At 42.0% G+C, this 11,812-nt stretch overlaps 2 non-coding genes across 2 annotated transcripts; both read right to left on the bottom strand.

Annotated features, from left to right (window-relative positions):
* Window positions 1-346: 346 nt before the first annotated feature.
* On the bottom strand, window positions 347-466 carry LOC138140991 (5S ribosomal RNA). Its single transcript, XR_011162893.1, has one exon. It is a non-coding gene; the product is annotated as a 5S ribosomal RNA (ribosomal RNA).
* Window positions 467-10,630: 10,164 nt separating this feature from the next.
* On the bottom strand, window positions 10,631-10,750 carry LOC138140990 (5S ribosomal RNA). The gene has a single exon (XR_011162892.1). It is a non-coding gene; the product is annotated as a 5S ribosomal RNA (ribosomal RNA).
* Between the last annotated feature and the right edge of the window lie 1,062 nt (window positions 10,751-11,812).

Below are 11,812 nucleotides of genomic sequence, written 5' to 3'. Positions count from 1 at the left end.
TACATTAAAAGATCGCCGTCTTCCTCGTCGCACTTACGACATTTGCATATGTTATCTTTGTTAAACTCACGGAAGGAATATAATGAACCGGTCACCCGTCCAAGTGCTGACCGCTGCCCGCGTGGCTTACCTTCGGTGATCGAACGACAACCTTTACCGTTTGACGAGTTTTTATTCTGCAATTGTTTACAATTAATCGACAAAAAAAATTGTTTTCTTAATTATCTAGTACTTAAAGCTATGAATCTACATTATACGGGTCTGTGCATGTTTCCGAATACCTGCACGAAAAACAAATCGGTTCGGTGGTTGCTATGGATTTCAAAAAAAAACAAAAAGTGTTGGGGGGCAACGGCACGCGGTGTTCCCAAGCGGTCACCCATCCAAGTACTGACCGCGCCCGACGTTGCTTAACTTCGGTGATCGGACGAGAACCGGTGCTTTTCAACGTGGTATGGCCGTTGCCGTGGTGTTTAGGTGTGATCGTTGGTGTAAAATATATTGCTTTTAACATTCCGATGCACGAATATGAACATCAAAACGCGATGCGTTTCGTTTCCGTATGCACTTACCCTCTGACGACCGACGTCGGACCGAACTAACGGGAAATCCCACAACAACCACCACGTCACGCTCTAACGACAAGAGAGACTACTAGACGGACTGGCGATCTCCCGCGTCGCACATTTTTCGACCGCCGGCGGCGGTGGAAAATCCAGAATTTCACCCCACCTACCGCGCTGCTTGCTCCGACGACGACGAGATTCCCACATTTGGATCGACCGAAATATGTAAGTAATATCAGGAAGTTCCGATTTTCGAGAGGAGACCTGTGTTTCTATTTACCTATCTATAATAATTATCGTTATAATCATCATATCATTATTATTATTATTAACATTATTATTTATTACCATTATTATTATTATTATTATTATTTATCGTCCCTCGGATTCGGCGATCTTCGAAAATCCAAGTTGGACCGTTAGACATTCGAACGCGGTGTGCGTGGCTGACGAGTTGTTATTTTTGGCGTTTTTTCTTCGATCTTCACCCCGACTTCGGACGACGCAGGTCGGACACGAAATTACGAAGAGAGAAAGACGGAAGAAAGGAAAAAACCTGAAGATCCGTCGAAGAAAATATCGGAAAACTCGTAGGTGCGGCATCGGTCGGACGATGAAGACCGTCTCCTTTCGGATGATCCTCTCGACGGACTTTCGGCCGTCCCGAAGGGTCCGGACGGCAACGGGACCCGTCGTCGACTCGTCCCGTTTCAACTTCCGCCGAAAACGATCGACCTGAACGTCGGAGAGGCGGTTCGCGGCATCCTGTTGTCGGAATTGCCTCGGTTCGAACACCAGGTCCTTTCTGTGCTTCGACCGTTTCGGAAGCGTTTGGCGACGCGAAGATGTCGTAAAATCGAGAAGGTGGCGCGGTATTCCGGGAAGAGATGGACCAATATTTCGGCGAACGAAATATGGATTCCCGGAATCGACGCGTCTACCCCGCACCGCCGACGTAAACCGTCGGTCCCGAATCGAAACCGTGACGACCCGGATTTAGGGCTGGTGGTTGGAGGGGCGTGTACCTGATTCGAAACCCACCGACGTTCCGAGACGAACTTCGCTATCTCCAGGGAAACTTCGGAAACCGAGTTCGGCCAGCTTGATCACACGGTGGCGATGGTGATCGAGGAAAGAGGACGATGCCATCACGCGGGCAACGATTCCGAGGCCTGCAATTTCTTCGACGGCGGACGCGGTGCGCGTTCAGTCTTCCGTCCGCAGTGGCGACTATTTTATAAAGACTTAGAAAATTTTTTTGTTCAATTCTCGTTCACGAGGTGCTCGAAGTGTACGTGTGTGAGCAAGTGTTTTTTCAATAATTATTATTAACTTTTAACGTTTTAACGTGAAAGATGGCCGACGTCGAAAATCAAACAGCATCATCGGTCACCACCGGTTCCGCTGCCACCCCTCAATCCCACGCGAAGAAAGAGAAAAAAGCGAAAAATCCCAGGGCGAAACCGTCCCATCCTCCGACATCCGAGATGGTAAACAACGCCATCAAGGGACTCAAGGAACGCGGAGGATCGTCTCTTCAGGCCATCAAGAAGTTCGTCGCCGCAAATTACAAAGTCGACGCCGAAAAGGTCGCCCCTTTCATCAAGAAATATCTGAAAGGCGCCGTGGCGTCGGGATCTCTGGTTCAGACGAAAGGTAAGGGCGCGTCGGGTTCGTTCAAGCTCGCCTCGTCCACCTCCGGTGGTGCCAAAGTCGCCTCCGCCTCCGACAAGAGGAAACCCGCTTCGTCCGCCGCATCCAAGACGAAAAAATCATCCGCCAAACGTACCGCCGTCGCGACGACTTCCGACAAGGCTTCCTCGAAGACAGCCAAAAAACAAGCCTCCCCCAAAGCGAAGAAGACTGCTGCCGAAAAGAAGAGCGCCGTCGCTGCCTCCGCCGCCGCAGCGAAAGCCAAGAAATCGGCCGCCTCCTCGGCAGAAAAGAAAACTAGAGCCGCCCCGAAACCCCGATCGCCTTCCAAAGCGAAGAAATCTAACAAGGCTGGTCCGACTAAAAAACCCAAAGCACCCAAACCCAAGACAGCCAAAGCCATTCCTGTCAAGGTGAAAAAGGCCGCTTCGCCGAAGAGGAAAAAGTGAGAAACGTGGATGGATACTCGACTCATGTTCGTTCGGCTGTGCCTCGTTCCGACGTCATCATCGTACTACCGGCAACGGGGCACGCACAAATGGCCCTTTTCAGGGCCACACGATAATCTACGACGAAAAAAAGAAATAAAACTATCCTTACGGCGAAACCAAATAAAATAGATAGCATCAGCTGGCAGGTAGGTGATGACAGGATGCAATAAAATTTTACGAACGACCGCAACCCAACCCGAATCGAGAGGACCGACCGATTATTGACATTTTTATTTTATTCATTTCCGGTTGAAGGGCGATATATTTTTTTTTTTGCCTGTAAAGTTTGAGGTTCTGAAAAGAACCGATTTTTTTGTTATAAAATTCGTGTTTCGTGTTGTTCTTCCGAAACACGATGTGGAAAAATTTAAGCGCGTTCACCCCGAATACGTCTGGCAAGTTGGATGTCCTTTGGCATGATGGTTACACGTTTGGCGTGGATGGCGCACAAATTCGTGTCCTCGAACAGACCGACCAAGTAAGCTTCGCTCGCTTCCTGGAGGGCCATCACGGCGGAGCTTTGGAAGCGCAAATCGGTTTTGAAATCCTGAGCGATCTCCCTCACCAAACGTTGAAAGGGAAGCTTGCGGATGAGCAACTCGGTACTTTTCTGGTAACGACGGATCTCACGCAGAGCCACGGTACCAGGTCTGTAACGGTGGGGCTTCTTGACGCCGCCAGTGGCGGGAGCGCTTTTCCTGGCCGCTTTGGTAGCCAGTTGTTTCCTGGGGGCTTTTCCTCCGGTGGACTTGCGTGCGGTCTGCTTGGTCCTGGCCATTTCGAATGAAACGAATGAAAAACAAAACTGACAATTATTAAAATCGACTCTGACGATCGTTAGACGTGCACGCGTCGAAAGGTAAACGGGTACTAAAAATTCCGCCATATTAAATTGTACTTTTATACGTGAACAAAGTCAACGGCTGACTTCGTCGATTGGTCGATGGTGAACCGTTGAATCTATATAAGGCTCCGTTAGTTGAAATTTTGCGGTAGTTGACTTCCTAGGGACGAGGTGTGCAGGTATTTTGTGTCAGTTGAAATAATCTGAAAAGATGACCGGTCGCGGTAAAGGAGGCAAAGGATTGGGAAAAGGAGGAGCGAAGCGTCATCGCAAAGTCCTGCGTGACAACATCCAGGGCATCACGAAACCCGCTATCAGAAGATTGGCTCGTCGTGGCGGCGTGAAACGTATTTCCGGTTTGATCTACGAAGAAACTCGCGGAGTCCTGAAAGTGTTCTTGGAAAATGTCATCCGAGATGCCGTCACCTACACGGAACACGCCAAACGTAAAACCGTGACAGCGATGGACGTCGTCTACGCTTTGAAACGTCAAGGACGCACCCTCTACGGTTTCGGAGGTTAATTTCCTGGCGCTCTTCACCGTTCGAGAAAACCAGAATAAAATACGAAATACAAAATCGGTTCTTTTCAGAACCACAAAATAAAAATAAGAGGAAAAAAAAGAAACATGATGTTCTTTCGAGAAACAACGGACAATTATTACTAACTGACTACCTGATAAATGTACCAAGATCGTAAACACCCCTTGCTTTCCTTTTGGCATTGCAGTCGTAAATGATAATAATACAAAAAGAAAAGATGCATCGGTCATTTTACGAAAAAAAAAAGCTATAGTGGCCCTGAGAAGGGCCGATATTTTGAGTTTTCGCCACGGAGATGGATCGATCGTTCGTTTAAGGTTTCTTCTCGGTTTTTTTGGGTAAAAGTACGGCCTGAATGTTGGGTAAGACACCGCCTTGGGCGATCGTAACTCCGGACAGGAGTTTGTTCAATTCCTCGTCGTTTCTGATGGCCAGCTGCAGATGACGCGGTATAATACGTGTCTTCTTGTTGTCACGGGCAGCGTTTCCTGCCAATTCTAGAACTTCGGCGGCTAAGTACTCCATGACGGCGGCCAAATAGACGGGAGCTCCTGCACCGACGCGTTCCGCGTAATTTCCTTTTCTGAGAAGACGATGTATCCTACCCACCGGAAACTGGAGACCGGCACGGCTCGAACGGGATTTCGCTTTTCCCTTCACTTTACCTCCTTTACCGCGACCTGACATTTTAAGTTCGTTCGTTAGACACCACGAGAAGTAATAAAACTGACGGACGGGACTCGTCGATTGTAAAAGCTGGTAGCTGTGCTTCGAATTTATAGCCTCCGTGATAGGAGAATAGGACGTGACGATTGGTGGGAGCCCGTTTTCAGGTGGGGTTCTGGTGAACACACTACCTATCAGAAAGGTGGTGGTGCAAAGTTAACGCACGCACACGAGTCAGAGCAGTTCGCGAGTTTGTTGAATCGAATTGAATTGAAAAATGCCGCCGAAGACAAGTGGTAAGGCAGCCAAGAAGGCCGGGAAAGCTCAGAAGAACATTTCCAAGAGCGACAAAAAAAAGAAGCGCAGGAGGAAGGAGAGCTATGCCATCTACATCTACAAGGTGTTGAAACAAGTCCATCCCGACACCGGTATCTCTAGTAAGGCTATGAGCATAATGAACAGTTTCGTGAACGACATCTTCGAACGTATCGCCGCTGAAGCTTCCCGTCTGGCACACTACAACAAACGTTCGACGATCACCAGCAGAGAAATTCAAACTGCCGTGCGTCTGTTGTTGCCCGGTGAGTTGGCCAAGCACGCCGTCTCCGAAGGTACCAAAGCCGTCACCAAGTACACCAGTTCGAAATAGATGTTTTTCGTTTTCGACACATTTATAAACGGTTCTTTTCAGAACCACAAAAACTCTCGAACAAAAAAGAAAAAGACGTGAAACAGCGATTTTTAATTAACTTTTATTATGTCATTATTATTATTATTAGGTTTCATGCATTATCGGTATTTTGCACCCATGCCTATCCAACTTGTAGTTATGTGGTTATTGTATTCGAAATAATTTAGTTGATTGAGGTTATGTTATGAATAAATTTCTATTTTGCCAGAATACAACTCTTCGGAAGAAGAAATCAAATAAACAATCGTACATCTGCTGAACAACCTAGTTGATGGTTGATGGATTTGCATTACCCAGCATATAGCCTAAATGTTCATCTTTAGTGAAATTAAAATTACTTAGCTTTTTTAAGAAAGAAAAAATTAGAACGAATTCTCATCGAAAAAACCGCGATTCCTACAAATGATACAGATGGTTTTGTAGTCGCGTATGTTATTGAATACAATGAGCCGACATTTTTCCGACTCTTTGTTTCATCGAAAACGTTGTTGACATTAGCAAGGAACGTTAAGGATTCCCTGAAACAGACAATTTCACTGTTTTGGAATAGCAGTATGTGCAAATGAGAGGACAGAAGACTTTGAAAAAAGGAGTGAACAAAACTGTACTTTAGTACAGAATGTTATGTTTATTTTAATTTCAATTGTTCCTGTTTTAATGAGATTTTTTATGTTCCTAAATCATTTTCTATTTTTTTTTTCATTAGAGAAGAGTTATTGTCGAGTTATTATCTCTACCTAGCATAAAAATTAAAATACTTTGCAACATTACGTTATTATACATTGCATATCTGACATAAAATACTTGCAAAAATTACTTAGCTAATTAATATTACGCATGACAACTCACATTATTTACTTTGCAAAACATTATAGAATACATAACAGATAATTGTGACCCTGTGTATTGTTCATTGGAATTAAAATAAAAAAAACGTGATTTCGTCAATCGCCGTTATTTGCGACTTCAGGCAACTGTCGCTAAGAGCTATTTTTGTTTCTCCGTTCAATTTCCCGATAAAATCGTTGACTTAGTTATTAACTAAGTTCTTCAGTTAGGTGGTATCAACAATACCACAATAGCCATGTTGCCGGAGTTTTTTGATAAAAGACTTGCTAGTTGGAATACAGAAAATATTTACCAAACACCTATTCACGATAATAAACCGGGGCACTATTGTGGGTTTTCGGTTGGTTTTATATTATATTAGGTACTCACCCTTCGTAACGTGTCTCCACGAAAAAACGTCACTTTCACACTAACCACCTTTCGTTTTAACTCTCGCGACGATAACTGAAATGTTGACGCGCGCCGGACAGATTCACGGACATACAACCACCCACCCACCCCGCGCCCCGGTTTCCGTCTGGACTGGTTCTGTCGTCCGAGTGAGTGCCAAAAATTAGCGTTCGTCTATTAAATGATTGTCGGATGATGATTATTGACGGACACTTTTATCGCACCCGATCACACTTTAGTTACTACCTACGTTTAGTATCGACGACGCATCGTTTCGATTATTGAAATTCGAATTGAATTTTTTTTTTTTCTAGTTTTCGACGTAGATTCGCGTGACACAAATATTATGAGCCTTTTTGGATCGATTTCGTGTGCATCACGCCATTTCTACGGGCGAACGTGAATGTGTGATGTTGACGTGATGGAAGCAACGTTTAGGCAATCCGCATTACGTATTACTATCAATTATATTTTAAACGAATGAAAACTTCAATTCAGAAGTGTGATAATCCCGATCCATTCAAGTTTTGTTAATTTTAGATTAAAAATGCGTGAGTATTGTACTATTGCTAACGATGCCAAAACATCGCATATTCAATGTAAAAAGAACAAGAGCAACGGGCCATTAAGTTAATTTAAAAATAACTCGTACCGGATAAGTCGAATACGTATCCAGGGAAAATTTATTAATTTTAAAATTGACCGGCGGAAACAGGTTCTCGCCTCCCACCACTTTTGTGTAGCGGCCGCCAAATCAATTTTGTTTTTATATAATTGATTCAAAAAATTGAAATTCACGCATAGTTATCTGTGCCTGAAGTGGGTCATTTTCATTGCATTGTTAGTAAGATCGAAACCATAGAAACCATACAAAACGCATACGACTATTTCTGTTTTTCATTTCACGCACTGTTTTTTATTAGTTACCTAGCAACATGGTCACTGCATTGAAACTTCAGAGTTCCTTCAAAAATTTGAATTTTTAATTTCAATTTTTTGAATCAATGATTTAATATAAAAATAACTATTGTGGAAAACAGCAAAAAATAAAATAATACCACTAATTGGCGGCTGGTCAGGATAGACCTAACGTTCGAAATTTAGAAAAATATTTTTTTTATTTTAATACTGTTACTTTTCTAATGAAGTGCGAAATAAGTTGTGCCCCATAGCTATCTTTTTTATTTTTCACTACGACAATTACAAAGTGTTGATATTCACAACTTTTCGTGAGCACTTCGATAGAAATGAACAAGAACGCAGGAAAATTCCACACCGAATATTAATATTCTGTCTTGGCCCATGTTTACTTTTATCTACCGCAAAACAAAATGTTCGGATTTGTCAGGGGTATTCTGATTTAAAAAAAGAAGAACATTTGACGAATATTTTAAGTCTCAAACGTTTGGAAAATAATGCAACAACAATTCATAGACTACAAAAAAGCCTATGATTCAGTACCACATTCATGGTTAATTAAAATTCTTAAAATTTATAAAATTAATATTAAATTAAATCACCTTCTTTATATGGATGACATAAAACTTAACAATAACTGAAAATCAATCAATATGTCGTGGTCATTACGAAAATTTAGAATATATAACTAAAGAAGGAGAAATCATTAAAAATTTAAATAAAGGAGAATTTTATAAATATTTAGGTATTAATCAATCAAATCAAATTAAATCTATTCTTTTGGTGTTATAAAATGGTCCAAAACTAATTTAAAGAATATAAATATTCAAACTAGAGTTCTCTTTACAAAATTTTGTAAACATCACCCCAAATCTGCTGTTGAAAGATTTAATTTACCACGCGAAAATGGTGGTAGGGGTTTTTCAAATCTAGAAATTCTACAACACAATCAAATTGCTTCACTAAAAAATTATTTTCTCAATAGAGCTCGTGATATGACACTATAGCAAATATAAAACAAAAGTCTTTACATGGGAGATATTTTAAAGAGCTGAGGGTTTTATATTTGCAATACAAGATCTTGCACCGTTTTGGCTCACAGCGAATATAAAAAACGTCATGATATATTCGCAAAAATTATACACATGAATTTAGCAGTTAAATTCAATTTATTAAAGGATACACAACCACATTACATTTATAAACCAGAAAGTTGTTTAGAAAATGACAATTACAAATTATATTTTGATCGCACAGTTTTAACTGACATTCACATTCAGCATAACAGACCAGACATTATTATTTTAAATAAACAACAAAAGCAAGCATATCTTTTAGATATAGCTGTTCCAAATTCACACAATATAACACAGACATATAATACAAAAATTAATAAATATATTATTATAATTTCAGCAACAGGAATAGTACCGCAATCTCTTTTTAAAAATTTAAAAATTTTGGACTTAGAGAACACATAAAACACAAAAAAGTCAAAATGTGGAGGCGAGACGCCGGTAATTATGTTGATAAGCACTGCACTACTGCCGCCGGGTGGAGGTGGGATACGAAAAGAAGATGCTCTCACTGCTCTCACTCACAATAAGTTCGGAAAAACCGAATTTTATTATCGTATTTAATTGACGTCACAGTTACTTTGGCGAAACAGGAGCTCGCTTTTCGAAGGCATGATGAAAAAGACAGACGAATCAATTTGATATATAAAACCTAACAGGAACGGCTGGTCCATGAGGTCATTTGGGTAATGACCCCCTAAAAAATAAAGGTTTTACCCAACACCAGCCGCGACTGCAATGTACACAAGACTATGACTGCTACATATTATGTTATTTCAACCAAATCAGAAGTACAATAATTTTGAAAAGTAAGTGCAATGTATACTTCTAAATCTATCTAAATTTATTAATATGTAATTTTTTTCAAAACTATCGATCTTTCTTTGAAACATTTTCAATTCACAATTCACTGTTGGAAGCGCTGTACTTTTTAGTATAAATACGTATACGAAAAATTAAAATAATAGTTGAATTAACACATCGTTAAATGTTACGAGGAACATAGTTTTTTGGATTACACAGCAAAATCTTGGAATTTCAGTCCGATATTACTCCATTGAGTCTTTGGACTCACAAATAAATACCTCGAAAAGCCGACAAACATCTGTCTAGAACTTTTCTAGTAACCAGAGGGTATCGTAAACGACCCGTGTTTAGACCTCTTTCGTGAAAGTGACCGACCGCCGGCGCCGCTCGATTTCGTCATAAATCTCAGCCGTACCCCCCACGATAATTGACAAGTCTGTCATACAGCCCTACCATTTAAAACCTTTATTCTCTTCGTTTTAAAAATAGTTTCGCATGGTTTTTCTCTCTTCTCGTTTTACAATGGTCCAGTGACTAATAAATGAGTGTTGTGTTATGAGTTTGTTCGAGCTCAAAAAAACGTGGTTCGAAATTGTTTAACGTTTAACGAATGGTAAGTTATTCTAGTTTTTATGTTGGTCTTAACGTGTTAGGGGCCAAGAATACAACATTGTCTGTCCATTATAACATAGAACTGATATGTTGAATTCAGATCTCTAATTATTTAAAAACCAAAAAAATAAAGCAGCAGTCAAAGTGGCATGTACGCGTAACCTAATATATATTTTTTTTACATTAAAAGATCGCCGTCTTCCTCGTCGCACTTACGACATTTGCATATGTTATCTTTGTTAAACTCACGGAAGGAATATAATGAACCGGTCACCCGTCCAAGTGCTGACCGCTGCCCGCGTGGCTTACCTTCGGTGATCGAACGACAACCTTTACCGTTTGACGAGTTTTTATTCTGCAATTGTTTACAATTAATCGACAAAAAAAATTGTTTTCTTAATTATCTAGTACTTAAAGCTATGAATCTACATTATACGGGTCTGTGCATGTTTCCGAATACCTGCACGAAAAACAAATCGGTTCGGTGGTTGCTATGGATTTCAAAAAAAAACAAAAAGTGTTGGGGGGCAACGGCACGCGGTGTTCCCAAGCGGTCACCCATCCAAGTACTGACCGCGCCCGACGTTGCTTAACTTCGGTGATCGGACGAGAACCGGTGCTTTTCAACGTGGTATGGCCGTTGCCGTGGTGTTTAGGTGTGATCGTTGGTGTAAAATATATTGCTTTTAACATTCCGATGCACGAATATGAACATCAAAACGCGATGCGTTTCGTTTCCGTATGCACTTACCCTCTGACGACCGACGTCGGACCGAACTAACGGGAAATCCCACAACAACCACCACGTCACGCTCTAACGACAAGAGAGACTACTAGACGGACTGGCGATCTCCCGCGTCGCACATTTTTCGACCGCCGGCGGCGGTGGAAAATCCAGAATTTCACCCCACCTACCGCGCTGCTTGCTCCGACGACGACGAGATTCCCACATTTGGATCGACCGAAATATGTAAGTAATATCAGGAAGTTCCGATTTTCGAGAGGAGACCTGTGTTTCTATTTACCTATCTATAATAATTATCGTTATAATCATCATATCATTATTATTATTATTAACATTATTATTTATTACCATTATTATTATTATTATTATTATTTATCGTCCCTCGGATTCGGCGATCTTCGAAAATCCAAGTTGGACCGTTAGACATTCGAACGCGGTGTGCGTGGCTGACGAGTTGTTATTTTTGGCGTTTTTTCTTCGATCTTCACCCCGACTTCGGACGACGCAGGTCGGACACGAAATTACGAAGAGAGAAAGACGGAAGAAAGGAAGAAAACCTGAAGATCCGTCGAAGAAAATATCGGAAAACTCGTAGGTGCGGCATCGGTCGGACGATGAAGACCGTCTCCTTTCGGATGATCCTCTCGACGGACTTTCGGCCGTCCCGAAGGGTCCGGACGGCAACGGGACCCGTCGTCGACTCGTCCCGTTTCAACTTCCGCCGAAAACGATCGACCTGAACGTCGGAGAGGCGGTTCGCGGCATCCTGTTGTCGGAATTGCCTCGGTTCGAACACCAGGTCCTTTCTGTGCTTCGACCGTTTCGGAAGCGTGTGGCGACGCGAAGATGTCGTAAAATCGAGAAGGTGGCGCGGTATTCCGGGAAGAGATGGACCAATATTTCGGCGAACGAAATATGGATTCCCGGAATCGACGCGTCTACCCCGCACCGCCGACGTAAAC

Source organism: Tenebrio molitor, unplaced genomic scaffold (assembly GCF_963966145.1).
Source record: "Tenebrio molitor unplaced genomic scaffold, icTenMoli1.1 SCAFFOLD_730, whole genome shotgun sequence".
Taxonomy (NCBI): domain Eukaryota; kingdom Metazoa; phylum Arthropoda; class Insecta; order Coleoptera; family Tenebrionidae; genus Tenebrio; species Tenebrio molitor.
This window is presented reverse-complemented; position numbering and strand designations above follow the sequence as displayed.